The following is a 15,192-nucleotide window of genomic DNA, read 5'->3' as shown; positions in this document are numbered from 1 at the left end:
CGTTCGCGGATACTTAACACGCTTAACGAGATCTTGGTATTTGATCTGAGTCGGCTACGAGCCTATACGCACTAACCATCTACGTGGGAGTAGTTATGGGTATCCCGACGTCGTGGTATCAGCCGAAGCACTTCAGACGTCAGCGACGGAGCGGCGCGCGCCGGATTGGAACGTAAGCCTTCTCTTGTATTAAGGGGGCTAGTTCTGCTTTCGGCCGCGTACGCAACGTGCAGGTGTGCTATGGGCGATGGGCCCAGACCCCTGTGCGCTTAGGTTTAGACCGGCGTGCTGGCCTCTCTGTTTTGCCTAGGTGGGGCTGCGACGTGTTGATCTTCCGAGGCCGGGCATGACCCAGGAAAGTGTGTCCGGCCAAATGGGATCAAGCGTGTTGGGTTATGTGGTGCACCCCTGCAGGGAAGTTAATCTATTCGAATAGCCGTGATCTTCGGTAACAGGACGACTTGGAGTTGTACCTTGACCTTATGACAACTAGAACCGGATACTTAATAAAACACACCCTTCCAAGTGCCAGATACAACCGGTGGTCGCTCTCTCTCAGGGATACGAGGAGGGGATCGCCGGGTAGGATTATGCTACTGGAGATGTTACTTGGAGATGCTACTTGGAGATGCTACTTGGAGATGCTACTTGGAGGACTTCAATCTACACTCTTTTACTTGATGCAAGACGGAGGCTGCCAGAAGCGTAGTCTTCGACAGGATTAGCTATCCCCCTCTTATTCTGGCATTCTGCAGTTCAGTCCACTGATATGGCCTCCTTACACATATACCCATGCATATGTAGTGTAGTTCCTTGCTTGCGAGTACTTTGGATGAGTACTCACGGTTGCTTTCTCCCCCCTTTTTCCCCTTTTCCTTTCTTTCTGGTTGTCGCAACCAGATGCTGGAGCCCTGGAGCCAGACGCCACCGTCGACGACGACCCCTACTACACCGGAGGTGCCCCTACTACGTGCAGCCCGCTGACGACGACCTGGAGTAGTTTAGGAGGATCCCAGGCAGCAGGCCTGCGCCTCTTTCGATCTGTATCCCAGTTTGTGCTAGCCTTCTTAAGGCAAACTTGTTTAACTTATGTCTGTACTCAGATATTGATGCTTCCGCTGACTCGTCTATGATCGAGCACTTGTATTCGAGCCCTCGAGGCCCCTGGCTTGTATTATGATGCTTGTATGACTTATTTTATTTGTAGAGTTGTGTTGTGATATCTTCCCGTGAGTCCCTGATCTTGATCGTACACATTCGCGTGCATGATTAGTGTACGATTAAATCGAGGGCGTCACATTAAGACCAGGCGAGGCGTAGTAGTCTCGAATAGCTTGCAGCTGACCCTCGTGCCCTATGTTTTGTAGTAGCTTCTTGCACTTGGCATTGATAACCTATGCCGTGAGCTCCTCATATCCCTCCTCACATATGTAGAAGGTTTGCAATCAAACGAGACAACACTGGTTAGTACAATAACTAGGTATTGTTGATTTTTAATTGTGTAAAGGAGAAATTACCCAAAACTTTCTGATCACCATGTCGGACCTCGTGCGGCACAAGACACCACCGATCATCTCCTCCGGCGGGGCCGGGGCAGCCAAGTAGTGCTCCAAGCTCAATCGTAGCCGTGCAAGAAGACCCTCACCAGGCAACGTGACAAACCCCGGGTAGTTTTGCTGGCTAATCACACCGAGGACTTGGTTGGGCCTGCAGACATCCTTGGCATGTAGCCAACCCCTGCAGTATGACACGACCAACGCATTAGATATTTGAAGAAACGTGAAGGCAAAACGTTAAAAAAGAGTAAATGCACTTACTTATCCCCATCAGGTCTAATCAACCACCTCTTCTCGCGGGTCGCCGGCATGGGTGGGAGTTGTGTACTACCACGCTGGTAGACAGTGCCCCCCTCAACCACCTCACCCTCGCTATCAGAAAACTGATCCCTGCCACCATCAGCATGGCCACTCGGCCCCTCAGGCGGATCCGGCTAGGTACCCCATCCGGACGTATCCTGGGACGTAGCCGGGTCCAGAGTCTCGTGGGCCAAAGTCTCATGGGCCGAAGCCTCTGGGACCGGAGTCTCGTGGGCCGATGGCCCGTCGACCCGAGGCTCGTGAACCAGAGTCCATGTATCCTCCTTCTCAGACGGTTCCACCCTAGCAGTCATGTTCTCAGGTGAATCAGCTAGGGGTGGTGGCGAGGACGGTGTAGCAGCCTGCATACCTCTCCTGCGGCCACGTGCACCTCTGTACTTCTCTTCTTCCCTCCCTGACCTCCTCTCCTAGTGGGCAACGACGCCCATGAAGAAGCACCCACCGTTGTCTGCATACTGTCGAGCAACGCTCTCCGGAGAGACTGGGGTGGAATGGAAGTACCCCTCCCACCACGCGCCGACAAAGAAGGAGCCTCTAAGCGCTCTGGACCCGCCCCCACCATCTTTCAACACCTGCCATGACAAAGAGTAAAGAAATTAGCACAACATGGAAAAAATTGAATACTGACATGAATAATAATATGCATATAATTTAAGTGTATCATCATCATGTACAACATAAAAAATTGAATACCTAACATGAACTAATAATATTTATGTATATAATAAATTTTGAACACCTAACATGAACTAATAATAATCATGATCGTCTATATATGCTCCAGGACCAATAAATGCATCATCATCATCATCACTATCATGAAGGACATGCTCATCGAATTCTGCGGCATCAACATGTGGAAGGCCTCCTTTATGTAATCGGTCAAGCATTGACAGGTCATCCGCAATAGTAACCTCGTCTTGTTCCGTCTTAGAGGTGAAGTCGGATTTACTGTTGCTGTCAACTTCAATGTTCTAAGGTGAAGTAGAGCAGTTCTTGAAACATTTTTTTGGAAAGACGTGTTTCTTCGAAGAATTCTCCTTCATATGTGTCTGGGTTAATGTGCGGTTCATAATCCTCTTCATTGGGGGGAGCTGGTCTAACACATGGCGGCACTTCATAAACGACATCCCAACCATTCAGATTTGGATTAGTTTTGCAGGCCCACGGTAGATAAGAAACTTGGGTCACCTGTTGAGCCATAATATAGACATCAGGAACATCTAAATGGGTGCTTTCTTTGATTTCGACTAGCCCTATATGTTCATGAGTCCTTCTAGTCTCCTTCGGCTAAAACCAATAACATTTGAAGACTACGACGTTCGGTGGGTTTTCACCATAGAATATAAGTTCATAAATTACTTCAACTCTTCCATAATACCTAGTAACTCCTTTGCTGATAGCAGAGACACACCAATTTGTAGACTTTCGGTTGGCCATAGATAACATTTTGCCAAGGTACTAAAGCGATACCCGTTGATGCCGTATTTGTCCAATGAACGGACCTTATAGTCAAAACCATTAGCGACTTGTCTCAATTCGGCGTCCATAGACTCTGAATTAGCCAACAAGTTTAATAGGAAAGGATTGTTGCATTAGCTGCAAATTGGACGAAAAATGAAATGGTCTAATGGAAATTACCGTTTGTTTGAACCAAGAGATGAAAATGGGATAGCCGCCTCCATGCTTTTCCAGAAGCTCATACTCTTCGATGGAATCCTTTTGGATCACCACTCCATCCAAGAATTTGGCGACATATCGGCTGTATCAAATATCTGGGAATAAGAGAACTTCAAAGGAAAAGAAATTGCGAAATAGTGTACCAAGAACTTACTCGATGTACGGCCGTACTTCTGTTAGGTTGTTGAAGATATACAACGAAATGGTCCGCCAATCTTCGACATCCAACGCTATTGCTTTCGAAGCACCAGCTGGTGTGAGCTTCCTTTTGAATAGGTTGAGGTTGGATCCACCTTTTTAGGGTCGCCAGCATTGTACCGAGGCTTCAGATTATGCAAATGATGATTTTTGCCTTAGTACTGTGTTGTCACGAAGTTTGCCACCTCCTCGGTAATGAATGCCTCGGCCATCGATGCTTCAATTCTACGTTTGTTTTTACATTTTGCTCGAAGCGTCTTCTGCATCCTCTCAGTTGCGTAGCACCAACAGTTTTGCATGCCCCCCAATCTTGCCTCGATGGGGAGATGCAAAATCAAATGATGCATTGGATTAAAGAAGCCTAGTGGAAAGATCTTCTCTAACTTGCTGATCAACTCCAGCGCCAACTCTTCCATTTCATCTAGCACGGCAGGCGATAGTTCTTTCGCATAAAGAACACGGAAGAAATAGCTCAGCTCTGCCAGTACTAGCCATTCATCCTTAGGGATAAAGCCATGCAACATCACCGGCATTACCCGCTCAAGCCATATGTGCCAATCATGACCCTTGAGACCAAATATTTTCAATTTTTCAAGATTCGCTCCCCTCTTTAGATTCGTTGCATACCCATCGAGGAACATCAAGTGCATTTTCACCCACAAGATAATTTCCCTCATAGCTGGCCTTCCAAGATTGAACCATGCCTTTGGCTTCGTCCAGTTCTGCTTTCCTTTCGGTTGTCACATGTTCTGTAATGGTCTATCACATAGAGCCTCATGGTCGAATCTAGCCTTAGGATTTTCGTTGACTTCCCCTCTATGCCAAACAATGTACCAAAAAGGGCCTCAGTGATATTCTTTTTAGTGTGCATCACGTCGATGTTGTGTGGGCAAATGAGGTATTTGAAGTAAGGAAAACCCCACACGCATATCTTGTGAGTCCAGGTGTGTTCCAAATTATATCCCTTGAAATACCCTGGAAGCTCTGGATCAGGCTCCAGAGTGTTGAACTGATCCAAGGTCTGTTGGCCTGTCAACGCAGGTCGTGTAGAGTTTTTGACAACTCAACCTTTGATGAAGTTCTTCTTCTCTTTTCTGAACTTATGGCGAGGATACAGGAACTGTCTATGCAAGTCGACGCAAGAAAACTTGGGACCCGCCTGCAGCCAACGAAACTGAAGAGCTGTGTTGCATGTGGGGCACATGAACCTTCCTTGCACACACAAACCAACAAATAGCGCATACGCCGGCAAGTCATGCATCGAGTACATGTACCAGACACGCATTATGAAGTTTTGTTTTCTAGCGGTGTTGTATGTCTTGAACCCATTATCCCAAGCTTCTTGCAATTCATCCTTAAGCGGTTGCATGTACACATTCATATTCTTCCCCGGATAGTTGGGCCCTGGAATTACCAACGTCAGGAAAATGTTCTTTCTTTGCATAATCTGTCCGGGGGGAGATTGAGTGGAATGACAAATATAGGCCAACAACTATATTGGGTTGCCGTCAAACCAAACACATTGAACCCATCTGTGTTGATGGCAACTCGAGGATGCCTTGGATCTGCCGCTTTTTGCTCATGTAATGCATCGAAGTGCTTCCACGCAGAACCATCTGATGTGTGTACCATCATCTGATTCCCATCTGCATCTAGTTCGGTTCTTTTGCCCATTTTGTGCCATGTCATCTGTCTGGCCATCTCTTCGACCATGAAAAGATGCTAAAGTCTACGTACAATTGGCATATATCGAAGAACATTAACGGGGATTTTGGTCTGCCTCCTCTCACCCATACCGTTATCTACCACAACTTACCTAGAAGACTTGCAAATGGGACAATAGTTCAAGTCCGCATACTCAAGCCTAAATAAGGCACATCCTTTCTCACAAGCATCTATCTCCTCATAGGGCAACTTAAGTGCATGGAGGATTTTGTCCGACTGGTACAGGTTTGCAGGCATTACTTGGCTTTTGGGGAGAAAGCGCCCATATATTGTCATCATCGCGTCATAGAATTATCTGCCCAAGTTGAATTGAGCCTTCAGAGCCATTACTTGTGTGATAGCATCCAGCTGACAAAGCTCAGTGTGCTCGTGGAGAGAATGTTTTGAAGACTCCAACATCTCATTGAAGGCCTTTGCAGATTACATCTTATCGTTCGAATCCCGAGCATCATCAAAGTCTTCCACCATGTCTTCGATCCCGGTACCATACTCGTCGGTGTGACGATGAACCACCTCAACTCTGGCATGTTGGGCAGACTCACAATAAAATGTCCATACCGTATAATAAGGCGTAAAACCCCACTTTTGTAGGTGTTTACCCATTTCACCCTCTTCTCTCTTTTTCAATTGTCGCACTAGACATAGGGGCACCAGGTTGTTCTCTGACCATTTGCAAATGCGGCGTTCACAAACCCCTTCGTTTTTGTTAACCATTCATTGGTCATATCTTCCTAACTAGTGTGACCGTGTACATCCACGCGCAATCACTCATCTTGCCAAGCTACTAGACACACAAGAAATATATATAATTCAGCATATATATTCATCAATTAATCAAGTTTGTCAATTTTATTTCGTCCATGCAACCTACACGCTAATAGGTAAAGATTGGTCCTAATCCCACCTGAGTATGTGTAGATTGGGTTCCTTTTCCCATGCTCTACTCCACATCCGACGCAAAATTTTGCCAGCACCTCCCCACTGTTCTCCTGATACACGACCCGGCAATAAGCATAGAGGATGTGTACCCGGAGAACAATAGGGAGGCACTGACAAAATTATGCATCGGATCCATAGCAGAGCATATGGGAAACGAACCAATCTACACATACTCGGGCTGTCCATGGATAACGTTGGACAATTCAAAAGAATCATGGTTATAAATATGCAAATGCATGCATATTTATAACTGTAACCCTTTTGAATGGGAGACGCATACTGGTCATGCATACTGATGATTTAATCTACCTATAGCTAGCAAGTTTCATCGGCACGAAGACCGAAATAGAGCGAATGAAGGGGGAGGAGATGTCATTTGTGCTCACCCATGAACGCAGGGGCGGAGCTCGTCCAACGCCAGACCTTCGCACCGACGAAACAACTGCACATTTAAATCCAGAGATGAGTAACATAGCATTATTATTTTTTCCGTCAACCTAACTAAATATTTACAACATGATGCCACCGCCAAGTTGTAAAAAACGATTCACACTGCTTGTTCCCCGCAACAACCCCTAACCTAAAGAGTTATCATTTAGGGTTCCGTCGACATCGAGGCACCCGCTAACCTAAAATATCTGTCGTTTAATGTTCCATCGATGTCGAGGTACGCCCTAACCATAATTGTTGTTATTTAAGGTCCCGTCCACGCGGAGGCACTCCTACCCGAAATATATGTCATTCAGGGTTCTGTCGACGTCGAGGTACCCCTAACCTATATAGATGTCATTTAGGATTTTGTTGATGCCAAGGCACCCCTAACCTAAATAGACGTCATTTAGGGTTCCATCGACGCCGAGAAACCCCCTAACCTGCTCGTCCTCGGGTGCCCCGAGGAACCCCCTAACCCGCTTGTCCTCCTCCTCCTCTTCTCTTGTTTTTCTTCTTCTCCTCCTATTTTTCTTTCTCTTTTCTTCTTCTTATTTTATTCTCCTCCTCCTCTTCTTCGTCTTCTTCTTATTTTCTTCTCCTCCTCCTCTTCTTCTTCCCTTCTTCTTATTCTTCTTATTTTCTTCTCCCCCCTCTTCTTCTTCCATTCTTTTCCTCTTCTTCTACTTCTCCTTTTTTTTCATATCTAACCTAACCTAGCACTAACCTAATTAACAGTAGAAAAAAAATTTAAAAAAATAGAAGATGAATGCTCACTGAAGTGGGGCGCCGGGGCGGGCCACAGGGCGGTGGGGCGCAAGGGCCACGGGGGCGCAGGAGCGGCGGGGTAGCGTGACGGGGTCGGTAGTGGGCGTCAGGGCCGTGGCTACGCTGGAGAGAGAGAGATATGGGGGTGTCGGCCATTAGTTAGGTAACTTCTTTGCCGTCTGCTTGCAGACGGTAAAGAAGGGGTGGGCCGGGGGGACACGGCCGTTAGTTAGGCACCTTCTTTGCCATCTGCTAGCAGATGACAAAGAGAAAAAAGCTGACGACAAAGATTTCACAGACTGCATCCATTTGACCTAGCTAGCTCCATGTCCAGTGGGGCCCATTTGGTCTCTTTGCCGTCTGCCTTTGGGACCTTTGCCGTCTGCTGGCGGACGGCAAAGAACTAGTTGATGGCAAACCATATCTTTGCTATCAGCCAGTTCTTTGTCATCTCCTTTTTGCAAGCGGACGGCAAATGCCTTTTGTGCATCTGCTAGTAGACGGCAAAATACTAGCACATAGTAGTAGTGTGGATTTGATAACCTTGCTTTCATAACTGAGGAAAATACTTACCTTTGTTGTGCTACATCATTCTCTCCTCTTTGGGGAAATAACAATGCAGATACAAGTAATCAGGAAGAATTTCTAGCGCCGTTGCTGGGGAGACATCATCAGCATCTATCAACTACCCAATCACATATCTCATCTCCTTGCAATTTACATCATTTGCCATTTTCCTCTCACTTTCATCTCCCCCACTTCTAAAACGTTTTTGCAAAAGCACAAAAATATCTACCTTTTTTCCCTCTTTTCGTTTGCCTTTTGCTTTAGTCATCTCGTCAACAACACTACCCCTCCTTTGTCACCGGATTTTGAAGTGTTATACTTCAAATAGAAGCAAGGAGAAAATTTGAAAGATGCTCGGTATAGGTTCATGGAATCTTACCGCACCTGCAATATAAAAGGAGATGCAAAGATTTTTCTTCGTAATTTTTATTTAGGTTTAACCCTGCATCATAGGCAACTCTTGGATTTTGCTGCTAAGGGGAATTTTGTTGAAATTGATGCTAATGTTGCCTATGAAATAATAGAAGGAATATTGGGAGTTCCACCACCAAAAAAGGGGCTTATTTTTACACAAGAATGGATTCAAATATTAGAAAAATATGGAGATTTACAGGAAAACTTTGTTGAGTTGCAAAAAGCTAATGAACCCCACAAACATATTAGTGGAAACCTCAATCGCATGAATACTTTGATTACTCTTTGCAATAAGCGGTTGGATATTTTAGATCGTGAGATGGCCTCTTTTCCTAAGAATACTGGGACGTGTAAAGAGCCTCCTGGATTAGAGAAAGCCCTCACAAAGGTAGCAAAAACTGAAGATGACAATACTTGAATCTATGCAATTATGCCTAGCTAGGGGCATAAAATGATAACACTTGTTGGGAAGCAACCCAATGAATAAAATATATTTTCTCTTTGTTCTTTCCGTTCTGGTGTGTTCACACAATTATGCTACTCTTATGATTGTGTTTTTATCTTTCAATTAGTGTTTGTGATTATGCTATGGGAAAATTTTGTTTTGGCCACTCTAGTTTTTGCCAATTTTTCTTATGCCATTCTAGAATTTGACATCTCACTTTTGCTACTCTTGGCTTTTGACAATACATCACAAATGCCATTCCATGGCAAAAACAATAATTTTTCATTTCACTTTTGCCACTCTTAGCTTTTGACAATGTATCACAATTGCCACTCTGAAAATTTTTCTTTTGCCACGGAATGGAAAAGTGATATATTGTCAAAAGCTAATAGTGGCAAGAGTGAGATGTCAAATTCTAGAGTGACATAAGCAAAATTGGAAAAAGCTAGAGTGGCAAAAACAAAATTTTCCCATAGTTGATTTAATCCTGTTGAAAAACAAAAACTTTTACGTCCAATAGCAGAATTGTTAAAAATCATAGAAGCGAAGAAAAATTTTGAATTTTTTATGCAAGATTTATATATAAAGTTCCTACGTTTTCCTTGTTTTTCAGAATTTTTGTAGTTACAGAAGTATGGACAAAGTCCAGATTACTACACACTATTCTGTTTTTGACAGATTTTGTTTTCATTGCATTGTGTTATTATTTTGATGAATCCATGGACTGTATCGGGGGTTTAAGCTATGGTAAAGTAAGAATACAGTAGGTATAATGCAATAATAAAATATGAATGGGTTTGCAACAATACTTAAAGTGGCGATTTACTTTATTATACCAACATATCTCATGAAGGTTTTGCTGAGTTTTGTGTGATTGAAGTTTTCAAGTTTTGGGTGAGATCACGATGGATGAAGGAATAAGAAGTGAAAAGAGCCTAAGCTTGGGGATGCCCATGGCACCCCAAGGTAATATTGAAGGATAACCAAGCAACTAAGCTTGGGGATGCCCCGGAAGGCATCCCCTCTTTCTTCTAACAACCATCGGTAATTTTACTTGGAGTTATATTTTTATTCGTCACATATCATGAGTTTTGCTTGGAGCATCTTGTATTATATGGGTCTTTCCTTGTTTTACCTTTTAGTTTGTCACAATCATCCTTGCTGGATACACCTATTTGAGAGAGCCATAATGATGCTATGATTGGTTAGAATTGCTCTATGTGCTTCACTTAAAAAAATTGAGCTATGGAATTGCTCTAGTGCTTCACTTATATCTTTTTGAGCACGCTGGAACTTTATTTTTTGAGAAAATTATATCATGCTTCACTTATATTATTTTGAGAGATGAAAAATATATTTATGCTCATGTTCTTCACTTAAACTTATTTGAGAGCTTGTTATAAGTCCCGAAGTGGTAGATATCCAAGGGGGATATAATAAAAACTTTCATGAAGATCATTGGATATTATAAACTTGATTCTTTGTAATAGTTTTGAGATATGGAGATAGAAATATGTGAGTCATGTTGGTGAGCAATTGTGCTTTAGTAAGAATATTAGTGTTAAGGTCTGTGATTCCCTATGCAAGCATGGAAGTTAATAGTTATGCAATGAAGTTACATCCTACTTGTGGTGCATTATTCGGTGTTAGTTATTTTTAATGCCTGTTTATTATATTTTTTGGTTCATGGTTGGTTGCTTGTCAATCTATTCGCTAGCTTTTCCTTGTACTAAGTGGGAATACTGCTTGTGCATCCAAAATACTAAAACAAAGTTGTGCCAAATGAGTCCACCATACCTACCTATATGCGGTATTTCCATGTCGCTCTAAGTAAATTTGTATGTGCCAACTCTAATTTTCAAGATGAATTTCCTTTTTGTTTGCCCGTACAGCTCATGAAGCGGCAGGGGTAGTCGGTAATTTTCCATGCTAGATGTGTTACTCTCAAGATGAGTGTTTATTCACTTGTCATTGCACAAGAGTGTGGCGGTAATAGGGATGTCCAGTCCCGAAATGAAAAAGAAATTTACTTTATGTTGTAAAATAGTAAATTCCTTGGAAAGTGTTGGTATGGAAGGCACCGCTGGATACGGCTGGCCATGGATTGTGAAAGAATGGTGGAAAAAGGAATAAACTTTATGTTATGTTTGGGAACCTCCTATGATGTATCTAGCTTGGAAAGTATTGGAAATTCTCGATCGCTTTCGTTGACGGGAAAAGCATGCCTCTGAAAATGTTTTTATCTCTTAATTTAAGCTTTGAGCTTTGGCACCTCTACAAATCTCTACTTCCCTCTGCGAAGGGACTATCTATTTACTTTATGCAATTTTTATTTTTATTTGAGTCTCCATCTTCTCTTATAAAGCACCAACTAGGGAGCAGTATGATCATACTTGTGCATTGGAGGTACTTAATATTCGAGTGTGTTTCACGAATGGATCAATGACTGAGCATAATGGTCTAGGGATATCTTTCTTAAGTGTTGATATTTTGAAAGACATGGTTCACTACAAAAAAATACACTTTTGTGATTATACGTGTTTGTCACAGTAGGTCACATTTTTTGTCATGCATGTACATCCATGATGAGTTTATGACAGAATCAAGATAGTCATACCTGTGCTGTCGTAGAAGTGTTCCATGACATTACCAAAATTATCATCACGGAAGTGTCCACTTCCATGACGATAAATCGCGCGTCATAGAATTGCTCCCGTCAAGGGTAAACAACATGTGGCATCCACCATAACGCGTCGCCATTAAGCTACCGGGTTCTGGTTTGATTCGATAACCTGTTAACAGCCCAGACCAATGGGGATTTTCCACATGTAAAATTCTCAATGGCCAGAGGAACCACGTGGCGGCTCACCGTTGGGACAGATGTCATCCACTTATTGGACCGAAGGCGCCTATGATACGTTGACACATGGCACGGCCCACCAGAGGCCCATTACGGTGAAAAGATCGGCCCGTTTGACTTGGTCAAAAGGTAGCGGGCCGGCCCACAGAAAGCCTATTAACGACATGTTCGCATATAGCCCATTTACAACCCGCTAAGTCACAGCCCGTTACGGCTTATCCAAATTAGGCCCAGTAGTGTCATATGGGCTGTCCAGTATGATTCCAGCCCGCTGTAACTTCTGGCCCATGTATGGCCCATGAAGTCTTTCGGCCCATATGAGGCCCTTTGTAACTCTTGGCCCATTAACGACCCGTGGTGAAACTGGCCCGTAATGAACAGTGTATTGCTTTATACCCATTAACGGGCGCCCATTAGTCAGTCGGCCGTTTCCAGCTCGTGTTAACTTGCGGCCTTCTAAGGGCCCATTTATTCTTGGTCTAATTTCCAGAATTTGATTACTTACGGTCTGTTACTGGCATGTTCCACTTGTGGGCCAAATTCAGCCCGTGGTTAGAGTCGGCCTGTTTGTGGCCCGTTAACCCGTTGGGCTGTTTTCATAGCATCATCAATTACGGCATATTAATGGCCCATTATGGCCAAGCCATAAAGCAGACGATTTCCGCTCTAGCCCGTTTACGGCCCATTTTGCGGTCTGTTATTGGTCCACGAATAGTACGGCCCATGTTTGGTGAAATGATTATATGGCCCATAGAAGGCCCATAGATGAGACGACCCATAGAAGGCCCATGGATCCTACGGCCCATAGAAGGCCCATGTATCCTAAGGCCCGTAGAAGGCCCATGGATCGTACAGCCCGTGGAGGGCCATGGTCACTACAGCAGGTAGCAGGACCATGGACACAACAGTCTGTGTGTTGCAATGGTTATTGTGGCCTAGTTATAAAAATAGGTTATTGTGGCCACTAGAAAAACACGGAAAAAGAACTACAGTGACTACAAGCAAACAACTAAAGAAGACAATAAGGAAATAAATAAGCAAGCAACTAACGCTAGGCTATTATGGCTATTACACATATTACATCCACTGGACATCAAAGTTCACCACCAATGCAAATATAGGGAACAAAGCAGTATATTACATACACTGGCCGTCTAAATTTGCCAACAGTGCCAATACACTACAAGAAATATGCTCAATTGTGACCTTCTGGCAGTGACCGTGGAAGAAATCGTCATAAATCTATGACCATTTCGATCCAATTGGTCGTGGCCTATTTAGGAGAGTCGAAACCATAAACCATAGTGACTATTTTGGTCAAAAAGGTCATAATTGCCTTACACAAAATGGTCATAAACAGACAACAGTGGTCGACAGCCTTATTTTTAGCTGATTACGACCAATCCAGATGGTCATGATGTTGTAACATGGATGACTGGACGTCCACATCATCAATTTTACCTATGTGTCGTTTCATTTTGGCTTATGTGTCGGTTGTAACGTCAGTCCATCCATAGATTGACTTGTTGACTAAACTGGGTCTACATTTACAGACGGGGCCAACTAACACAATACAAATGACATGTGGGACCCGTCCCACAAAGGTGAATAAACCAGAAAAATGCGAAAATTCACTTTGGCTCATAGGTGTATATGCACCTATTGTCTAATACATATTTTAAAAAGTTAAAAAAAATTGAGAAAAAATCCCGCATGTAAATCCGGACACTATATGTGTGTGCACCAAGTTTCGATGAAATATGACATTTTTTGGCTTGTGTAAAAAAGACATTTTTCGATGCTTGATTACAGCTATTCACAAGCCATTTTTAATCTTTTTTACACATGCAACAAAAATTCCCTTGTTCACCCAATTTTTGTGTGCGAACATAGGATGTTTAGATGTACACACGGGATTTTTTCTATACATATTTCATAATAGGTGTAATTACATCTAAGATCCAAAATGCCAGTCTCAAAGGAAAAAAAGGACCCATCCCACAAACATGAATAAAGCAGAAAAGAAAGGCCACCATGCCAAAAGGCCACTCTCAAAGAAAAAAAGGACCCGTCCCACAAAGGTGAATAAAGCAAAAAAAGAAATCATGGCACGTGATTCGAACTAGCTAACACTCGAGTTCCCCTAAGGAGACAAACCACAACACCGTAACAAAGACACTGGTACATTCTCGCCCGTAACCTATTTAATGGGTAGTGTCCAGTGGGCTTGGGCCTTGGTGGGACAAGGGCACCTTTTTTCTTTTATATTTTTCATCCGTCGAGTGGGCCAACTACTGGGCCGCGGCTCGTTTTTTGGTCTATTTTTTGTCCGTTCATTATTTTTTTACTTTTTTTATTATTTATACTTCCAGTTGTTATATATATATATATATATATATATATATTGAAAAACAAACTTCACTAAAACGTTTGAAAAAATATTAACCAAGCATTTGAAAATCTTACATGTGTATAAAGAAAATGATTACCATATGTACAAAAATATACAATGTGTGTGGAAAAAGTTGATCATGTATTTAAAAATGTTAATCGAGCATTTAAAAAATGTTAAACAATTATATAAAAATGTAAATCAAGCATTTGAAAATGTTAAAATGTGTAAGTACAAAATATTAATCATGTATTAAAATATTAATCTTGTATTTAAAAAATATTTAAATGTTGTATATAAAAATGTTGACTATGTATTCAAAAAGTTCTAACCAAGCACTTGAAATTGTTAATTGTGTATAAAAAATTTGTGTCTCATGTATAAGAAAAATGTATACAGAAAATATACAATGTGTGTGAACAAAGTCAATCTTGTATTTAGAAAATTTTAAAGCAAGCATTTGAAAAAAAATGTTAAACAAGTATATGAAAAATGTAAAATGAAAACCAATAGAAAGAAAGAAAAATGTTCTCGACGTATATGGAAAATATAGGATGAAAACTAGGTCACATATAATGACACAATGCAAATATTTTACATATTTCTATTTTGAGCATTATAATGAAAACCAATAGAAAGAAAGAAAACTAGGTCACATATAATGACATAATGCAAATATTTTACATATAATGACACAATGCAAAATTATCATATTACAAGTTTATTATTTTTCCTAGTAACTTGGCCACATATAATGACACAATGCGAAGGTTTTCTATTTTTTTGATTTGTTTTGAATTTTTTATGCCTGTTTCAAAATGCAGTCAAAACGGCGGGCTTGACCGTTCCTAGCTAGTGGTTGAATCTTGGAATTTTTTTGTATTTCGCTGATTAAATA

The sequence above is a fragment of the Triticum aestivum genome, chromosome 5A, assembly GCF_018294505.1.
Source record: "Triticum aestivum cultivar Chinese Spring chromosome 5A, IWGSC CS RefSeq v2.1, whole genome shotgun sequence".
Classification (NCBI taxonomy): domain Eukaryota; kingdom Viridiplantae; phylum Streptophyta; class Magnoliopsida; order Poales; family Poaceae; genus Triticum; species Triticum aestivum.
This window is presented reverse-complemented; position numbering follows the sequence as displayed.